Source organism: Somniosus microcephalus, chromosome 13 (assembly GCF_052327205.1).
Source record: "Somniosus microcephalus isolate GS21.2 chromosome 13, FLI_Smic_1.0, whole genome shotgun sequence".
NCBI classification, from domain to species: Eukaryota; Metazoa; Chordata; class Chondrichthyes; order Squaliformes; family Somniosidae; genus Somniosus; species Somniosus microcephalus.
In genome coordinates this window covers 138,311,746-138,329,824 of record NC_140999.1, presented here as the reverse complement: position 1 = coordinate 138,329,824, position 18,079 = coordinate 138,311,746, and the positions used below count along the sequence as shown (strand labels likewise).

General features: G+C 43.6%; 1 long non-coding RNA gene across 1 annotated transcript in view; it reads right to left on the bottom strand.

The window, feature by feature from the left end:
- Nucleotides 1-16,643, bottom strand: part of LOC147108610 (uncharacterized) — a 115,000-nt gene extending 98,357 nt beyond the window's left edge. The window contains exon 1 of the long non-coding RNA XR_015080615.1: nt 16,576-16,643. This is a non-coding gene — a long non-coding RNA (uncharacterized LOC147108610). The remainder of the gene's footprint in view (nt 1-16,575) is intronic.
- Between the last annotated feature and the right edge of the window lie 1,436 nt (nt 16,644-18,079).

Genomic DNA, 18,079 nt, shown 5'->3' with positions numbered 1-18,079 from the left:
GATATATACAGTAGCTTTTTTTAAGGTATTGTGAAAATATTGATACAGAATTTCCTGCAGACTTGTGCCATTGCAATGACGCAACCAAGTCGTAGGGCCCATTTTATGGGAACAAAAGTCCCAGGCAATTATGGCAAAAGTGACTATTATTTACACCACACCATAATTTTCTGGGACTTTTGTGCCGCTCCACCATTTCCCTTGCCAAAACATTGAAGTTAATGAACATAATGGGCAGCACGGTGGCATAGTGGTTAGCACTGTTGCCTCACAGCGCCAGGGACCCGGGTTCAAATCCGGCCTCGGGTGACTGTCTGTGTGGAGTTTGCACATTCTCCCCGTGTTTGCGTGGGTTTCCTCCGGGTGCTCCGGTTTCCTCCCACAGTCCAAAGATGTGCGGGTTAGGTTGATTGGCCATGATATAAAAAAAAAATTGGCCCTTAGTGTTAGGGGGGATTAAATACGTGGGGTTACGAGGTTACGGGGATAGGGCTTGGGTGGGATGGCTGTCGGTATAGGGACCGGGTGCTAGGGTTTGGATGATCAGCCATGATCTCGTTGAATGGCGGAGCAGGCTCGAAGGGCCGAATGGCGTACTCCTGCTCCTAGTTTCTATGTTTCTATGTTAACTCCACCCCCTTTAAAATCAATTGTGATCACAAATTTGTTGCATTAATGCCAATTTCATGGCCGCTGCCACTTATATGGAAAAATAATGGCGCTGGAGAGCCCTTGGTGACTTGGCAGTGAGGTGATTTATTGTTCCAAGATCACTTTCCTTTAAACGTACTTTAGTCAAGTGATATTCAACTGCTCTATCATTTAGAAATAAACATTAAAATGAGGTTCTTTCATCGGTGCTCAGATAATTAAAGATATTGAAATTGCAAGAGATCTAGCAACGAGGAAGCTGACAGCACCTTCATGTCCTCCCTTTATTCAAGAGCTTCCTTGGAGTAGAGAGTAAATCTTGGTAAAATAAAGAGCTTGGTAAAATCCTCGCCATATCCTCAATTTTATTTGTGCACCAGCTGATGTTCGGCCATTCTGTGCGAGAATTGAACAAATTAAGCGTCTAAACAAACTTACCTTAAAATGGAAGAGTACTTATAGCACAAATATTCAGCATTTTGATTCTGAGGGTCGAACATAACACAAGTTTTGGATATGCAAATAGACCAAATGGAATTATTATTAATGGCATTGATAATTGATGGTAATAATAATGTCAAATAGTTAAAGAAAGTCGCGTGTAGATTTTTTGTGTAATACGTTATAAATCTGTTGAGATTTCTATTGGGAATGACTCACATTTTCTAAACAGAAATGCTCGTCTTCTAAAAAGCATATTGGCACAAAGTCTCAGGTAAATCACATGGGTTTGTATAGAATTGTTTCTAAAGTATCAAGACGTTGAACCCAACCTTGCTCAAAACCAGAACTGACACTTCTATCCAAGTGAAGCTGGTTAGACCTTCCCATCACGCTTTCATCACAAAATTGAAAAATTGAGTCGCGTCTCCTTTGGGGCACTAACTTTGCCGGGCGCTACTTTTAATGCCCCGGAAAAATTAGCTTCCCCCACGACCGAAATTGAGTGGTTGCACCCCAAGAGGGAAACGGGAGCTACTGGAAGCGCCCCCGCCTCCCTCTTGGGGCGCTCCGAGGAAATATCGTTGCACTATGTGCCACGGTATTGCAGGCCTTCCTCCCCTTCTCAAAGGGAAGGGGCCTTGCGCAGCGCGACCCGGGGCCCAGCTGGGCCCCCGGGGATCGGGAGTGCCGGCAAAAGAGCCCGGCACTCAAGAGAAGTGCCGGGCTCCTGGAGCGCAGCCAGCACTCCGTGGGGGGGCAGGTAAGGAGGCCCGGGGACGGGAGCGGAGGCAGGTGCTGGCAGGCGGCCAGTAACAAAAATGGCTGCCCGGCACCTCGCCTTTAAATAGCGCCGCCCCAACCGCAGCTAGGCCCCCCTGACCCCGTCGGACATAGCATCCAGCGATAAGTCAGGGGACGCTACCGAAGATCGCGGCCGGGGCGGGAGCGGGGCACTGCGCACGGTGATGACGTCATCGCCGGTGGCGTGGTGTCACAGGATGCTACCGGTTAGCACCACCGCTAACCTCCCACTGAATTTTGCAGGAGGCATTGGAGGCTCCGCGCCCGTGCGCTAGTTGCTTTGCGTCTCGGGTGCTAACGGAAGGCGCAAAGCAACCTAATTTCCCTCCCCCATCTTCGTCAATAAAATGGACCAATACTGGTGAATTGAAACAGATTAAAATAGGATCAGAATTCAGACAATTTCCTCATAACATTCTGTAGATTTTCTTTCGAGCTGATAAAATGAATATCACAGTACAATGTTAAGCTATAAAATAAAATTTTTCTAGGGTAACTTTTCTAATTCTCAGGCCATTAATTTTCCAAATTGATTTCAGATTTTAAAGGTACTTACAACTAATGAGTGGCCCTTGTTTTAGTAGACTGGTGTCCTTTCCCATCATCTTGATTATAATCAGGTTTGCATGAAATTAAAATGGTATTTTAAATGTCAGACTAAGCAAATAAAATTAATTACATAGAAATCTACAGCACAAAAAACAAGCCATTTGGCTCAATAGGTTTATCGCCACACGTTCCTCCTCCCACCTTACTTCATCACACCCTGTCAACATATCCTACTATTCCTTTCTCCCTCCTGTACTTATCCAGCTTCCCATTAAATGCATCATACAAAAGAAGGAAAAAATGAACTCCTAACTCAGGCAAAGGTGTAAAGATTTTTAAATTATGAAAATGGGAAACCTTCTAATTCTACCTTTTATGGAAGTGTTAAATAACCTAAAATTAATGTTGTTCCATTCTGTGTCCGGTCCCAGCACCTTGGATGTGCAACATATACATATTTCCAAAGAACAATTTGGATATTATCAGCTGTGATTCAGTTGGTAGCACACTCACTTTCTGAGGCAGAAGGTTGTGGGTTCAAATCCCACTCCAGGGACTTGAGCATAAATCTAGGCTGACACTCCAGTGCAATGCTGAGGGACTGCTGCACTGTAGGAGGTGCTGTCTTTTGGATGAGACATTAAACTGAGGGCCCGTCTGCTCTCTCAGGTGGACGTAAAAGATCTCATGGCACTATTTCAAAGAAGAGTAGGGGAGTTATCCCCAGTGTCCTGGCCAATATTTATCCCTCAACCAACATAACAAAAACAGATTATCTGGTCATTATCACATTGCTGTTTCTGGGACCTTGCTGTATGCAAATTAGCTGCCACGTTCCCCACACTACAACAGCGACTACACTTCAAATAGTACTTCATTGACTGTAAAGCGCTTTGAGACATCCGGTGGTTGTGAAAGGCGCTATATAAATGCAAGTCTTTCTTTCTTTTGGCAATGTTCGCTGAAGCGTATTTAATAGGAAACCAGGAAATTTTGGCGTAAATTAGCAATGGGGAGATTGGCGTACATAACATCAAAATTTACAGTGTACGTCACCAGTCTCGCCATTGCAGGAAATTCTAGGACATTGGATTCCGTCCCTTTTAAATGGCAGCATGAATAGTCAGTTACAAAAGGAATATTGTCTTGTTTGGAAAATATCAACCATCTTATATAAAGACAACATAATTTAATTTTTTTGTTACTTATTACAGTGCTGTGCGATTTTCTTTTGCTAGAGTTCTTTGATGTGATTTTGAATTGACAGACCTTTATGGCTGACCTTTAGACCATTTCACAATGAACTATTTACTATGCACGCATGTGACACAGAACTAGTATAGCATGGTTCATAAAAAGCCTAACTGCTACAGGAAGTAATCTATCTGAATCAGCTCTAATCTGCAAAGACTGACTATAGGCAGCAACATGTTCACACGAATACTAAAGTGACTCCAGTATAGCTCTTAGCAAGTACTGCTGAAATAGGAGTCTGCAGGCCAGTCTTTTTATACTAAAGTATAAAGACCTAAATAATCCAGTCATGGTGATGTGTAAAATGGTTGCCAGCCCAACTGCACTGGCTCAATACACTGACATTCCTGTTAACTAGCAATAAATGGCACAAAGTAAAGGCAGACAAATCTGTGCAACTTGAGACATTGTTTCATCAACATTAAAATTCATACAGAAGATTCTGTACCTGTATAACTGCAAAGTCTACTGTACTGTTTGCACTACCTGGAGCTTCATGCAATTGGTCTGAAAGAAAATAATTTGTATTTATATAGTGCCGTGTCATATTCTGAGGATGTACTGAAGTGCTTTACAACTACTTTTGAAGCATAATCACCGTTGTTTGTAGACATGTGCAGCAGCCAATTTGCACAGCAAGGTGCCACAAACAGTAAATGAGTTGTGCGATCAGTTAATCGACATCTCATCCAAAAGATTTGGAAAGAAAAGAGAGACTTGCATTTATATAGTGCCGTTCATGACCTCAGGACATCCCAAAGCGCTTTGACAACCAATGAAGTACTTTTGAAGTGTAGTCACTTTGACAAAATAGTGCTCCCTCACTCCTGCAATTAAAGGTCAGCTAGATTAGGAGCTCAATCCTGGAGCAGGGTTGTGACTCAGTGACAGTACTAACAATTGAGCTAACCTGACACATTACCCATATGGAATTCATTCCAGAATAGGATTTAGAGTATAACGATTCAATTCAGATCAACCTCAAGTGCTGTCAGGTGTTGAATATGTGAAAAATGTATAGAGCTGAGATAAGAATTATAGAATCATAGAACGATACAGCAGAGAAGGACCCATCGTGCCTGTGCCAACTCTTTGAAAGAGCTATCTAATTAGTCCCACTCCCCTGCTCTTTCCCCAGAGCCCTGCAAATTTTTCCCCTTCAAATATTTATCCAATAAGCTAAATAATAAATACAACTCACTTTCAATTATTTATGAAATTTAAACGTTTCCACAAAAGTCTGACTAGGAGCCCAAGGAGAGGCAGCTCTAACGGACTGACTTTTATCTGGTTTATATTGCAGATAAAATACAAATCTCAGAAAATTATCAAGATAAATGAAGAAAAGTGCATAGTTCACCAATCCTAAGTCATTTTAACCATGATTTACAAAGAAAAAGTGCTGCAAACCCTTAACTGCACTAATTAGCAGGGCCTGTTTGGGTTTTAATCATTTCCCAGTTGGTTAATATAAATACTGTTATTTTCCAGAAGTCACAAGTTAAATGTTTTAAAATGATGGATTCGAAGGCCAACAGGTAGTGCATTTTCATTTTGTTTTTCATGTGAACAAACCAATAAAAGAAATACCATGATATGCAGTGTGTGTGTTCCTTTCTAATTAAACTTTTTATTAAAGCCTTCTTTACAACTACACAGGTTCACAACACAGGTTTCCAAAAGAAGACACCAGACCTAAAGCAACTCATGTCAGTATTGCACATAGCATGATAACTTTTCAACCTGTCCACAACCCAAACACTAGCTCCAAGGCTCTCCCTCCTTTAAATTAAGGGACAATAGTTAAACTGTATGAAATTCATGAAAAATAGTAGTATGCATTGAAATGTCTATGTACCTCATGCAATTAATCACATTCGTTTTGATTTTGCAATGACATTTGCTTAATACACTTCATTTCACCTGATTGAAATGATAGATGATAGTTCATGATATGAAACATGATTTAACTGGTAGATCGAGGGCAAGACTCTGTAACAACAACTTTATCTGATAGAGTGCAAGTAGATCAAAAGTTGAGGACAACTGTCTTTTTTGAAAGATAAATGAATTGGCAAAGAATGGAATCTGCAGCCCATGCAAAATCCATTTATTTTCTTTTGTAGTTGAATGGCTTGAACTAATTTGCATTTTTGTTCCTTGTTCACACTGAAATCCAAGGGATGGTTCAGGAAATAAGAAAAATAGAGCCTAAGTAGCATGAGTAGCCGCTATAGTGTAGAAATGAATTAAAGATGCACTCTGAGTACTCCTAAATGAATAACTTGCTAAGCATTTTCCCATTTTGTTCCATTCAATGTGTAAATCTGTCTGAAGGGAGGAAAAAAGACTTAAATGGGGTTTAAAAAGTGACCTTCTTAATTAAGAGAGAAAATGCTTTATTTGAATGAGGTAACATTTGCAATAACAACATTAAAAACATGTAGCAATACTTCAAATCTGAATGATTCTGCCATCTGGGCATCATCATTTAACACTCATTTTACAAAAGAACCAGAGTCCCTACTAAGCATTTATTCGTCCCTTATTTTCTAGGCCTCCACTAAATCCATCTCTTTCAATATTTTCCTTTTAAACTTTAATACTTATATGGAGGTAAAACATTTCTCTGCCAACTACAATACAAATGTCAGAACAGCACTGGCAGCATCTAATTACCACACACACCAATAGCAAAGTATCTGCAAAGCATTCTTTCATTCCAGCATTAGTCTCCCATGTAGCCACACGAGAAGCATGTGAGCAATTTATATAAGAAGTGGCAGGTATTAGATGTGGTAATGTTGCCTTTTTAGAAAAAATAACATTTATCTTCATATTGTAAAAGAAGAAAAATAACATGTACAATTGAGTGGCTTTGTTTCCCATCTAACATATGTCCTTAATGGAAACCAGATGTTCTGTCAATTTAAGCCACTGAAGAAGTTCAAGAAATTCAGCCTATATTGAAACTAGTACAGTTCCCACCACTTAAACTGCCCATGTTTAAATCAGGCAAATAGCGCAAACCAATTTCCATCACCATCATTGTTAATTATAAAGTCACTGCTTACAGTGTGTTAAGCGCGGTAGCTATCGGCTAATAGGAACATAGGAACAGGAGTAGGCCATTCAGTCCCTCAAGCCTGTTCGGCCATTCAGTTAGATCATGGCTGATCTGTATCTTAACTCCATCTACCCGCCTTGGTTCCATATCCCTTAATAACCTTGCCTAACAAAATTCTATCAATCTCAGTTTTGAAATTTTCAATTAACCTAGCATCAACAGCTTTTTGGGGAGACAGTCTGTGTGAAGAAGTACTTCCTGACATCACCCCTGAATGGCCTGGCTCTAATTTTAAGGTTCTGCCCCCTTGTTCTGGACTCCCCTACCAGAGGAAATATTTTCTCTCTATCTACCCTATCAACTCCTTTAATCATCTTAAACACCTCAACTAGATCACCCCTTAATCTTCTATACTCAAGGGAATACCAGCCTAGTCTATGCAATCTGTCCTCATAATTTAACCCTTTTAGCCCCTATTTCAGGCAGAAGCGGGTGTTCAGTGAGTAATGTACAATTACCTATTATTCTTCTCGGTTAAGCATGTCGGCTATTTCAGGCATGGAGCCAAACGGGTTCTTTGCCATGTCCCATCAGTGTGAAAATCACGCAGAACATTACACAATAACTATGGTGTAGATTGCACCAGAGAAAAGTATGACCGGGTCAGAATTATAGAGCACTGAGCTCCTGCAGCGCCGACTATGTACCCGATTTAGTGCAGGATCGTTCGGTACAGTCAACGGTGGGTCAGATTAATAGGCTTTAAACAGAACTCATTAAGGAAAAAATGTTCTAGTCAGGGTTATAATCAAACAAAAACAGAAAACGCTGCAGATACTCAGCAGGTCAGGCAGCATCTGTGAAGAGAGAAACAGAGTTAACGTTTCTGGTCAATGACCTTTCCAGCATCTGCAGTATTTTCTTTTTGTTATAATCAAACAACATAGATTCATATAAACCATCCAACATGCATAGCGGGCAAATCACATTAGCACCAATGCGTCCGCTATAAACGGTGGGGACTGTAATACAGACTGAAGCATTTAAATATAGTTTATTCGACCATAACCTATTCTACTGGAGACTACTCATTATCATTTTACTGCAGGGGCTTTCTAACAAGGAAGAGGAAGTTGGAAACAAGCAATGTCACAATATTATATTATATATAGCAATGTAAAATGCATGAATCTTTTGTTTGACTTCTGTGTTGATAATTGTAAAACTTAATAATCATGGTACTTTAGGACAGATCCATGGAAATAGCTAAAGGGATGATAATGGAATCCGCTGACTTCGATAAATACAATTTAAATTTCCTTGATCAAAATTATCAATATTTTTGATGGGCATTGTCATTGCTTTGAGGTTTTCAGGCCGATTAAGTTCCTGCAGCCCTGCCCAGCCCACTCTGAAAACTCTGAAAGGTGCCTTTGCCCCACCATTGGCAGCCGTGCCTTCAGCTAGTAGGACCCATGCTCTGGAATTCCTTCCCTAAACCCCTCGGCCTCTCCATCTCCCTTTCCTCCTTTAAGACCCTCCTTAAAACCCAGCTCTTTGACTAAGCCTTTGGATCCGACAGCTACTATTTCCTCCTTTGACTTGTCATCCATTTTTTTCTGAGTGTGCCTCTATGAGGCGTTTTTCTATTTTAAAGGCATTATACAAATGCAAGTTGTTGATGTTTTTGTTATTGTTGTTTTATTTTGCTATTCCCATCGCAGGAGAGTGGCCATATACCTGCCATCTGCCATTGCCTTCCTGCATTTAATATTCCACCTACCACTGCTCTCCATCAGGCAGTAGAAGTGGAGCTGGTGAATCTGTTAGTAGTTCCCAGTACCCATGATAAAGTGTGTCTTCACTAGAACTCAGCCATTTACATTTCTAAGTGTAGTCAACAGTGGGAGAATTGAGTGTTTCATCAACACCTGTACTTTTATAACCTAGTAGCCCCTTAGTCCTCATAAAGTGGTTATTCTCTGTTCACTATTATCAATGAAATGGTAAACATGACTGTAAGAAATGCATTTAAAATTTGGGTACATATAATGAATAAGAGGAAATATTTCCCTTTTGGTTGTTGGGGTACATTTGTTTAGCACCAGACAATTTCCCCCTCGTTTCATTACCTTTTGTACTAAAGCAGAGAATAATCAGTAATATGATGATGTCATTGAGCCACAGATCACGTCATTGAGCACAACATAACTTTCAACCGTCCTTTTTTAATCAGATTGCCCTGACATTAGCTAGCAGCACAGGGCAAAGCAGTAATGGCTCACAAGACGCCCGAGCCAGAAAAAAACAGCTGAATTGCTGGTTCTGTAGAAAACCTTGATGCTTTTCCCAAGCACTGACCAGATGTTTACCTTTTCAGCAGTTTGAGAGATTTGGCACACACCTCTGGCTCCGTAACCACAATTGCCTGCTAACAATGTCTGTTCGTTATTATGGTTTTCAATGTATCTCGATGTCTAAAAATGATTTAATTTATTTTAAATATTGTTTTAAAGGATCACAGAAAACATACCAATAAAAATTGAGTTAAAAAATATTTAGTGCAGATTAAGAGATATTGTGACTGTTGGAATTAAAATGGAAATAAAATACTGAAAACACACAGTAAGTCAGTCAACATCTGAAAAAGAAAGATAGGTTTAATGCTTTGGGTGCAACCCTGCATCTATTTTGGTAATACAGTGTTCCCAGTGGAATATTTTGTTTAGTTTATAGAAGGTTGTTTGGAGGGGGAGGGACCTGGTTTAACAAGGTTGCAGCAAAGACAGTTTTCACAGATAAAGCTGTGTTGTTACTATGTTCAATGGTGCGTTATCACCAGTGGAACTGTTGGCAATGTCCATACAATAGCACTACACAAGCAGTGAAGTCGATGCAGCTACAAGTGTATTGGTTCTTACTCATGGTCTTGTACAAACACCTGCTTAAATCACTCTGGGTCTCCTTTGTCAAGCCAACATCAGAAAAGAGAGATTAAATTAATTTAAATCCACAGAATGCTTTGCTGAAATCCAAGATTACAAACCTTTCTGCAATCATTTAACATTTTGATACTAACAGCCAATAAGAGTGTTAAATAGCATAGTACAAGAATAATATACATCTTAAGATTCATACCCCAAACGGAAATAGTGCTTTAATTTAAACAATGTGCATGCCTTCAGAGGCAGGGGAAACTGCTTCATAAGAATGCAACCACTGGGGGGAGGGGAGAGGAACACATTCCCCCAAATCTTTTCGATGGATTATGCCTCCTTCGCCCTACTGTTTCAAATCCTAGTTTTACCCCGATGTCACCTCAAAGTAGATTTGTTCCACACCTCCCAGAGGAAAAGTGCTGCCATTGGCAAACATAAATGGCTGCTGCTGTTAGCTTTTGCCATTGGGGCACCAATTTATTGTAACTACAATTTTCTTAAAGCTGCCCGGATCAGATCTTCCCCTTGATCTTTATGTCCACAGCTGAAATGCAGTTGTGATGATGGCTTTAGAGCAACTGTGCATGTATCCACAGCTGTTGTCGTTGAATTTGCCCTGCAGTATAAACAGAGAAAATGTGGAACATAGGTAAACGCATTCTATTGCAAAACCAACCAGTTGCACACAGGCCTCAGATGGTATGATGAAAGCAAGCGTTATCATCATGATGTCAGCCTTGGCTCAGTGGTAGCACTCTCACCTCTGAGTCAAAGGGTCATGGTATCAAACCCCACTCCAGAGGCTTGAGCTCATAAGCTGAGGGAGTGTCATCTCTCAGATGTGATGTTAAACTGAGGCCCTATCTGCCCCCTCAGATAGACATAAAAGATCCAATGGCACTAGTTTACGAAGAGCTGAGGAGTTCTCCTTATGCCTTGGCCAACATTTATCCCTCAATCAACACATTTCATTGGTCTGGATTTTGCAGTCAGCTGCCCACAAAGTTTTCGCGGGCTTTGGAGTGCAAACTTGCTCTAATCCAGCGTCTGTTTCAGTGCGGTGCCCTCTACAGGACACCTGTGGCATTTGTGTGTAGGACAAGAAACAGTGAGGCTCTTCAACCAATCCAATTGAAGAATCCTCACTGAGACTAAATGGAGTAGACAATGGTAATGCAGTAGATGTAAGTTATCTAGATTTTCAAAAGGCCTTCGATAAGGTACCCCATAATAGACTGATGAACAAGGTCAGAGAATGCGGAGTCAGGTGACAAGTAGCAGAATAGATAGCTAACTGGCTTCAAGACAGAAAGCAGAGAGTAGGGGTAAAAGGTAGTTATTCACAGTGGCAGAATGTGGGTAGTGGTGTTCCACAAGGATCAGTGCTGGGACCACTGTTATTCACAATTTATATTAACGATTTAGACTTTGGAATCAAAAACACAATTTCTAATTTTGCGGATGACACCAAATTGGGGGGGGATAGTCAATACTGTGGAGGACTGCAACAAATCACTGGAGGGCATTAATAAACTTGCAGAATGGGCATATAATTGGCAAATGAAGTTCAACACAGATAAATGTGAGGTAATACATTTTGGTAGGAAGAATAGGGAGGTCACTTATTACTTGGAGGGTGCGAGTATAGGTGGGGTAGAGGAACAAAGGGCTCTCGGAGTACAAATACATAAATCACTAAAAGTTGTGACACAGGTTAACAAGGCCATAAAAAAAGCAAACCAAGCACTAGGGTTTATTTCTAGAGGGATAGAATTGAAAAGTAGGGAAGTTATGCTAAACCTGTAACGAACCTTGGTTCGACCACGCTTAGAGTACTGCGTAAAGTTCTGGTCGTCATATTATAAAAAGGATATAGAAGTACTGGAGAGGGCACAGAGAAGATTTACAAGGATGATACCATGAATGCGAGGGTATACATATCAGGAAAGGATGAACAGGCTGGGTCTCTTTTCTCTTGAAAAAAGAAGGCTGAAGGGTGACCTAAAAGAGGTCTTTAAAATTATAAAAGGTTTTGATAAGAGTGGATACAGAGATAATGGGCTGGATTTTACCAGCCCTGAGGAAGCAGGTTTGGAGGCGGGACTGCGGGGAAAAATGGGAAAAATTGGGAGCGGGTCCCAACCCCGCTCCCAACCCACCTCCAAACCATCTTCCCGGGAGGCGGGTCCCTTACTCATGCAGGGACCCGTCTCCTAGTGGCGGGAAGGGGATTAGAGCCAATTAACTGCCTGCTAACAGGTAGTTAACAGGCAGTTAAGAGGCTTTTCACCATTTTCCGCCTGCTGATGCCGGCTTCCCAACGGCGGGAAACCCCGCCAGGGTCAGCGAGGTGAGCTGTGGGTCTGCTGCAGTGTAAGTGTGAAAATGACAGCTGCAGAGGTACTGTGATGGGTGCAATGGTGCACAGGTAAGTATGACAGGTGAGAGAAAGTAGTGAGAAATATTTTTATTCTGTTTATATGTATCTGCAGGTGACAAGATTTGATGTTTCTGTGAAGCCTCATTTGATCGGGAGAATTGACAGATGGCTTCTGCAATCTCACATGCAGCTGCCATCTGTTTTCTCCCAAGAAAAGAGTCATTGGTGAGCCTGGGTGTAAGGGCTCACCTTTGGACGTGATTGTCAGTGTTTGACAGCCCCTCAATGCTGTCAAGCACTGTCAAATCATCTGTCAAAAAATTATGGGGCCTGTCACTTTAACAAAACCGGCAGATGAAGCGTCATGCACTGACGTCATCTAACATCGGCATCCCCTTAATTGGCCGGCAAACCCACAGGGCAGGCTTAACAAGGCCAATCAGGGGAAAATAGCATCAGGTCGTCAGATGTCGCTGGGAGCGGGACTAGAACCCAGAAACCAGCAGTCCCGCCCCCAATGCACCTCCTCAGGTAAGATCCTGGCCAATGTTTCCACTTGTGGGGAAGAGCATAACTAGAGGCCACCAATATAAGATAGTCAGCAAGAAATCCAATAGGGAATTCAGAAGAGACTTCTTTACCCAAAGAGTGGTGAGAATGTGGAACTCGCTACCACAGGGAGTGGTTAAAGTGAAAAGTATAGATGCATTTAAGGGGATGCTAGACAAGCATATGAAGGAAAAGGGAATAGAGGGTTATACTGATAGATTTAGATGAGGAAAGACAGGAGGAGGCATAAACACCTACATGGACTGGTAGGGCTGAATGGCCTGTTTCTGTGCCGTATATCCTATGTAACCCTATGAGTCTAAACCAGGAAGTGTAAAGCAGGAAATATAAATTAGATCTAAATGATGTACAGAAAGCAAAATAAAGATTGGGAAATGCAGATGGGATTAAGGGCGCGAGATAAGAGATAGACAGAAAAAGTTTTAAAAAATCATTTACATTTTTTAAAACTCTTCAACGCTAATTTTCTTCTAAGGGAATGAAACTCCACACTTATAACATTAAATTTTCAGGGTCAGAGAGGTTGTTCAGCAGTAATTATCACTTATCATGTCGTTAAAAACTCACTTATCCTGAATACACCAGCCCTAAACTTTTCAGCCATTTTTAGTGTGGAACTAGTGGGCAAGTACCCCAAGTTCATGCCATTGCATTCATTTCAGTGCCGAGTCTGTCGACAAGGACAACAACAGCACACCCTGTGGAGGAGCAGGGTATCTCTGGCAGCAACTTCTGGATTTTTGCATTTAACTGTGCATGTGCGCACTCCAGAAGTTGCTGTCAGATTTTCTCCCTTATAACAGTGAGCACTGTTAGCCTCACCGTTATTCTTATTGCAAAATCTGGCCCATTATTAGTTGTGGAACCTGGCTGTGCACAAACTGGCAATGCAGTCCCCTAGGTTACAACAGTGACCACACTTTCAAATAGTTAATTGGCTGTAAAGCACTGTGATACATCCTGAGGTCATGAAAGGTGTTATATAAATGCAGGTTCCTCTTCTTCTGCTATGGTAACTTTCTGCTAATTTATTAGTTTGTTACAATGAAGCAATTGTGGCGGTACCACTGGTTGTCCCTTACATTGAGGCACATAACTCCCTTTAACTTACCTTTTGGGGCCGTTGCCCTTTTAACTTACCTGTTGGGGCCATTGCCCCTTTAAGACGCGCCCTAGCGCGCTGACGTCACGTCACGTACAACGTGATGTGCGTGCGCCGGCACAGCCCGGCCTAGCGTCTTCGGCCTCAACGGCCAGCCGACGGGAGCGACGCGATCTTCCGCTCCCGCGGCAAGCACCGGCACAGCCCAGTCTCCCGACTTCGGCCTCAACGGCCAGCGACGCAACAACGCACATCACGTGACACCCTAAGCACGGGAAACACGAACAACGTGATGATGTCACAACACAAACGCGATGACATCGTCACGCTCCCCACAGGACTGCGAACTCAGTCCTCGTGGAGTCCCTGCTGGGACAAGACCTACACCACGGTGCTCCTACAGTCAGCCATCTTACCTGCTATCTTACCTGCTGTAATTAGCCTGTTCCTGTAAATAAACAACTTATTTATAGTTCGTCGAAGTCAAACTCTCTTATTTAGTGGCGATCTACACGAACTGCTACATTGGTGACCCAACGACGTGAGTACGGGAGCTCATCAATTCCAACGCTACAATTGGTGAACCCGTATCCGTGAACGATTTTCACGGTAGCAACACACAGCCTGACCCTCGTCTTCCCACAAGACGACCAGCGCACAACCGACGAACAACCACGGAACAGCAACCGCCTAACACCGATTCCACCAAAAGCGACCCCGTCTTTGCGTACGTATTCGCAAAGGAAGTGCAGCTTGGGGCTGAGCCCGTTTTTCACGAACGATTTCACAGAGGTAGAGCACGACCAACGGCAACCGTCGTCCACCAGCGCTACAATTGGTGGGTTTGTGAACGTCTTTCACAAACGAAGCACGCTATGGAAGCATCAGCCGTTCTGCTGTCGCTACCGCAATCCAGGGAGCCACGGTCTTCCTCGTGCTTTATGAAGGAAGAAGCCTTGTTCGCCGAGAACATCGATGCAGCACAGACCACGCACGTGCTCACGGTCTCCGTATTCGACTCTTCTACCACCACACGGATCGTCCGCCTCTACGTCCACAGCAACAGCAAGTATACATCTCTCCAAGCGCGGGGTACAGCATGTTCGGGCCCACAAAATCGGAGCGCACCCTGCAGGGATACCACGAGGATTCACCCCCGCAAAACACGAGGACGCACTCCTCGCGCACGAGGACCCATCCCTCGCGAACCACAAGAACCCATCCCTCGTGAACACCGACGACTCCTTCTCCGCCGATGACGCACTAGCCCTTCAGCCTGCTGGTTGTGTTACCTACTACACGATTCGGCGTGAACAAAAGCGTGCCGCCCTCCCGGCTGTTTTCTCCTAAATCTACAACAGTTTCAAGTGTTGCCGCCCTCCAGGCAGAGTTTACCCCGCCCGAAAGCAACAACAACCTGGACCGTTGCTGCCCTTTATCCAGTTTTCCCTTTAGCAAACGCAAACGTCTACTGAAGCTGCACACATCGAGGACGGGTCCAACGGGCATTCTGCGGCCGCGATCAGCCACGTGAAAGTTGCTGGCCTCACCAATCACTGATCAACTCTTCACCCTCCGTTGTGTTATCGTCGTAGCACTATGGCACGCACCGTTCCGTGCGTTCCAGCCTCCCGAAGGTTTCGCTCACCTGTCGGCGAGTTCACCAACCTCACCAGTCAAGTCCTCCTGGATCGCCCGTCGGCGTTCCTGCAGATTTCGTCGGAACAAGGACTTGTTTCAACATCAACGGAGACATCGCCCGCGTCCGCCCAACCTACCCGTTACTCTGACAAGGCCTGCTGTTTCGCACGTCTCCACGGTCCTTCGCCTCACGGATACGTTTTATTCGCCACGACGCGCGTAAGGATCCGCTCATGAGCAGCATCTTCATACCTCGCTTACCAAGTCGAGACAACACGGCCGCCGTGACCACCAGCTCGTCAGACCATCTCATCCTTGGACTTTCGTTAAAGCGAATTCTGGGGGGGCCTATGTGGCGGTACCACTGGTTGTCCCTTACATTGAGACACATAATTCCCTTTAACTTACCTTTTGGGGCCATTGCCCTTTTAACTTACCTGTTGGGGCCATTGCCCCTTTAAGACGTGCCCTAGCGCGCTGACGTCACGTCACGTACAACGTGATGTGCATGCGCCGGCACAGCCCAGCCTAGCGTCTTCGGCCTCAACGGCCAGCCGACGGGAGCGACGCGATCTTCCACTCCCGCGGCAAGCACCGGCACAGCCCGGTCTCCCGACTTCGGCCTCAACGGCCAGCGACGCAACGACGCGCATCATGTGACGCTCTAAGCGTGGGAAATGCGAACAACGTGATGACGTCACAACACAAACGCGATGACGTCATCACGCTCCCCACAGGACTGCGAACTCAGTCCTCATGGAGTCCCCGCTGGGACAAGACCTACACCACGGTGCTCCTACAGTCAGCCATCTTACCTGCTATCTTACCTGCTGTAATTAGCCTGTTCCTGTAAATAAACAACTTATTTATAGTTCGTTGAAGTCAAACTCTCTTATTTAGTGGCGATCTACACGAACCGTTACACAATGCTGTAACATCTTAAATTCTCCTGCACAACATTTAATTAACAGAATGATATAGTACAAATTTACGGTCCTTTATGGTATCCCGGTCTGACAGTTATTTAGAGTTCGGACCCAAACCAGAATGAAGACAATGAGACAAAGATTTCAGGGTAACTACTTCTTTACTTAAAATCAATCAAGTTTACAAGCAAGCACAAAATCAAATCTCCACACAATCATAACCTTCAATGAGCAAGCATAAGCATACATACGTACTAACGCCAGCGAGTGACCAGTTCGGCGGTGACTAGTTGCCCCTTCTTTCTGTGTAACCGGTCAAGTCACCTGACTCACTGCAGCAGCCCCCAAGCGTTTTCTAACTGTGTCCTTTATACCCAAAACTTGGCAGGCCTCCCAATGCACACGTGTCTCAGACCACGTTGGCTATTGTTCAATCAGTGGTGTTTCTTCTGTCTCAGACCATGTTGACGATTGTTAATCATGGGTATCTCTTCTTATCTGTAGTCAATGGGCCTAAAGGTCGTGTTGTGTATTTTGAATGTGTATTAGAATTGTCCCACATGGGATACCGTAGTGGTGATTTGCAATGCACTATGGGAAATGTAGTGCATTGAGTGAAGAAGCACATTATAAATAAAATGGCCGTTAACTAAACTCTCCACCCCGGAGTCCTCCTTAATTGTTATATAGGTAAGGGTATAAAACCCCTTGAGACACAACAAAACTGGCGATGAGGATGACGGGCTTGCGCATCACTTTGCACTGGAATCGGCGATGTTTAAAGTAAGAAGTTCCTGTCTTTTCTTAATGGCGTGCCCGCAGTTTAGTGCTGATGCAAACGCCTCGTAAAGGTGGCGGTTCGTGTGTTACACAAATAAGAAGGGGGAGAGTAACGATACAGTGAAACGAAGTGGAGGAAAAGGACTGTAAAAAAATTTTTTAAAGTGGAGGAAAAGGAATGTAAAGAAAAAAAAAATAACAAAATGGCTATGCTAACCGGAGCGTTTGGACCATTTGATGAAACGGCGGCGCAATGGAGTGCTTATACAGAGCGTTTCGGATTTTTTGTGACTGCAAATGGCATTAAAGATGATGTGAAAGTGGCGACGTTCCTCAGTGTGATCGGAGCAAAAACATTTGGCTTGTTACAGAGTTTGATGCACCCGGATAAGCCCGGCGCTAAGACATATGATCAGATTGTGGAAGTTTTGGAAACACATTTCGCACCCAAGCCGCTGCTGATTGCCGAGAGGCTCAGGTATCACAAACGAAACCAAGGGGAGGGTGAGTCCATAGCCGAATATGTTGCAGTGCTAAAGAAGCTAACTGAGCATTGTGAGTTTGGTGAAACTCTAAATGACACTGTCCGTGATAGGTTTGTGTGTGGATTAAGATGTGAAGCAACACAGAAGCGCTTGCTCACGACTGACAAACTGACGCTTAAATCAGCAGTGGAGCTCGCTGTGTCTATGGAGTTAGCAGCTAAAGATGCACAGCTGTTGGGGGCTGCAACAAGAGTGCACAGGGTAGCAGCTACACTGGATAAGCATGCAAGGGGTGCCAGAGAGTGTTACAGATGTGGAAGGTCAGGTCATCAGCCATCTGACTGCTGGTGTAAAGACCTGACCTGTCAGAAATGTGAAAAAAAAGGACACATTGAACGTGTGTGTAAAGGGCAAAGCAAACAATCCTACACAGAGACACACAAAAACAAACAAGGAAACACATCCAACTGGCGCTCTAAAAAGAAAAACC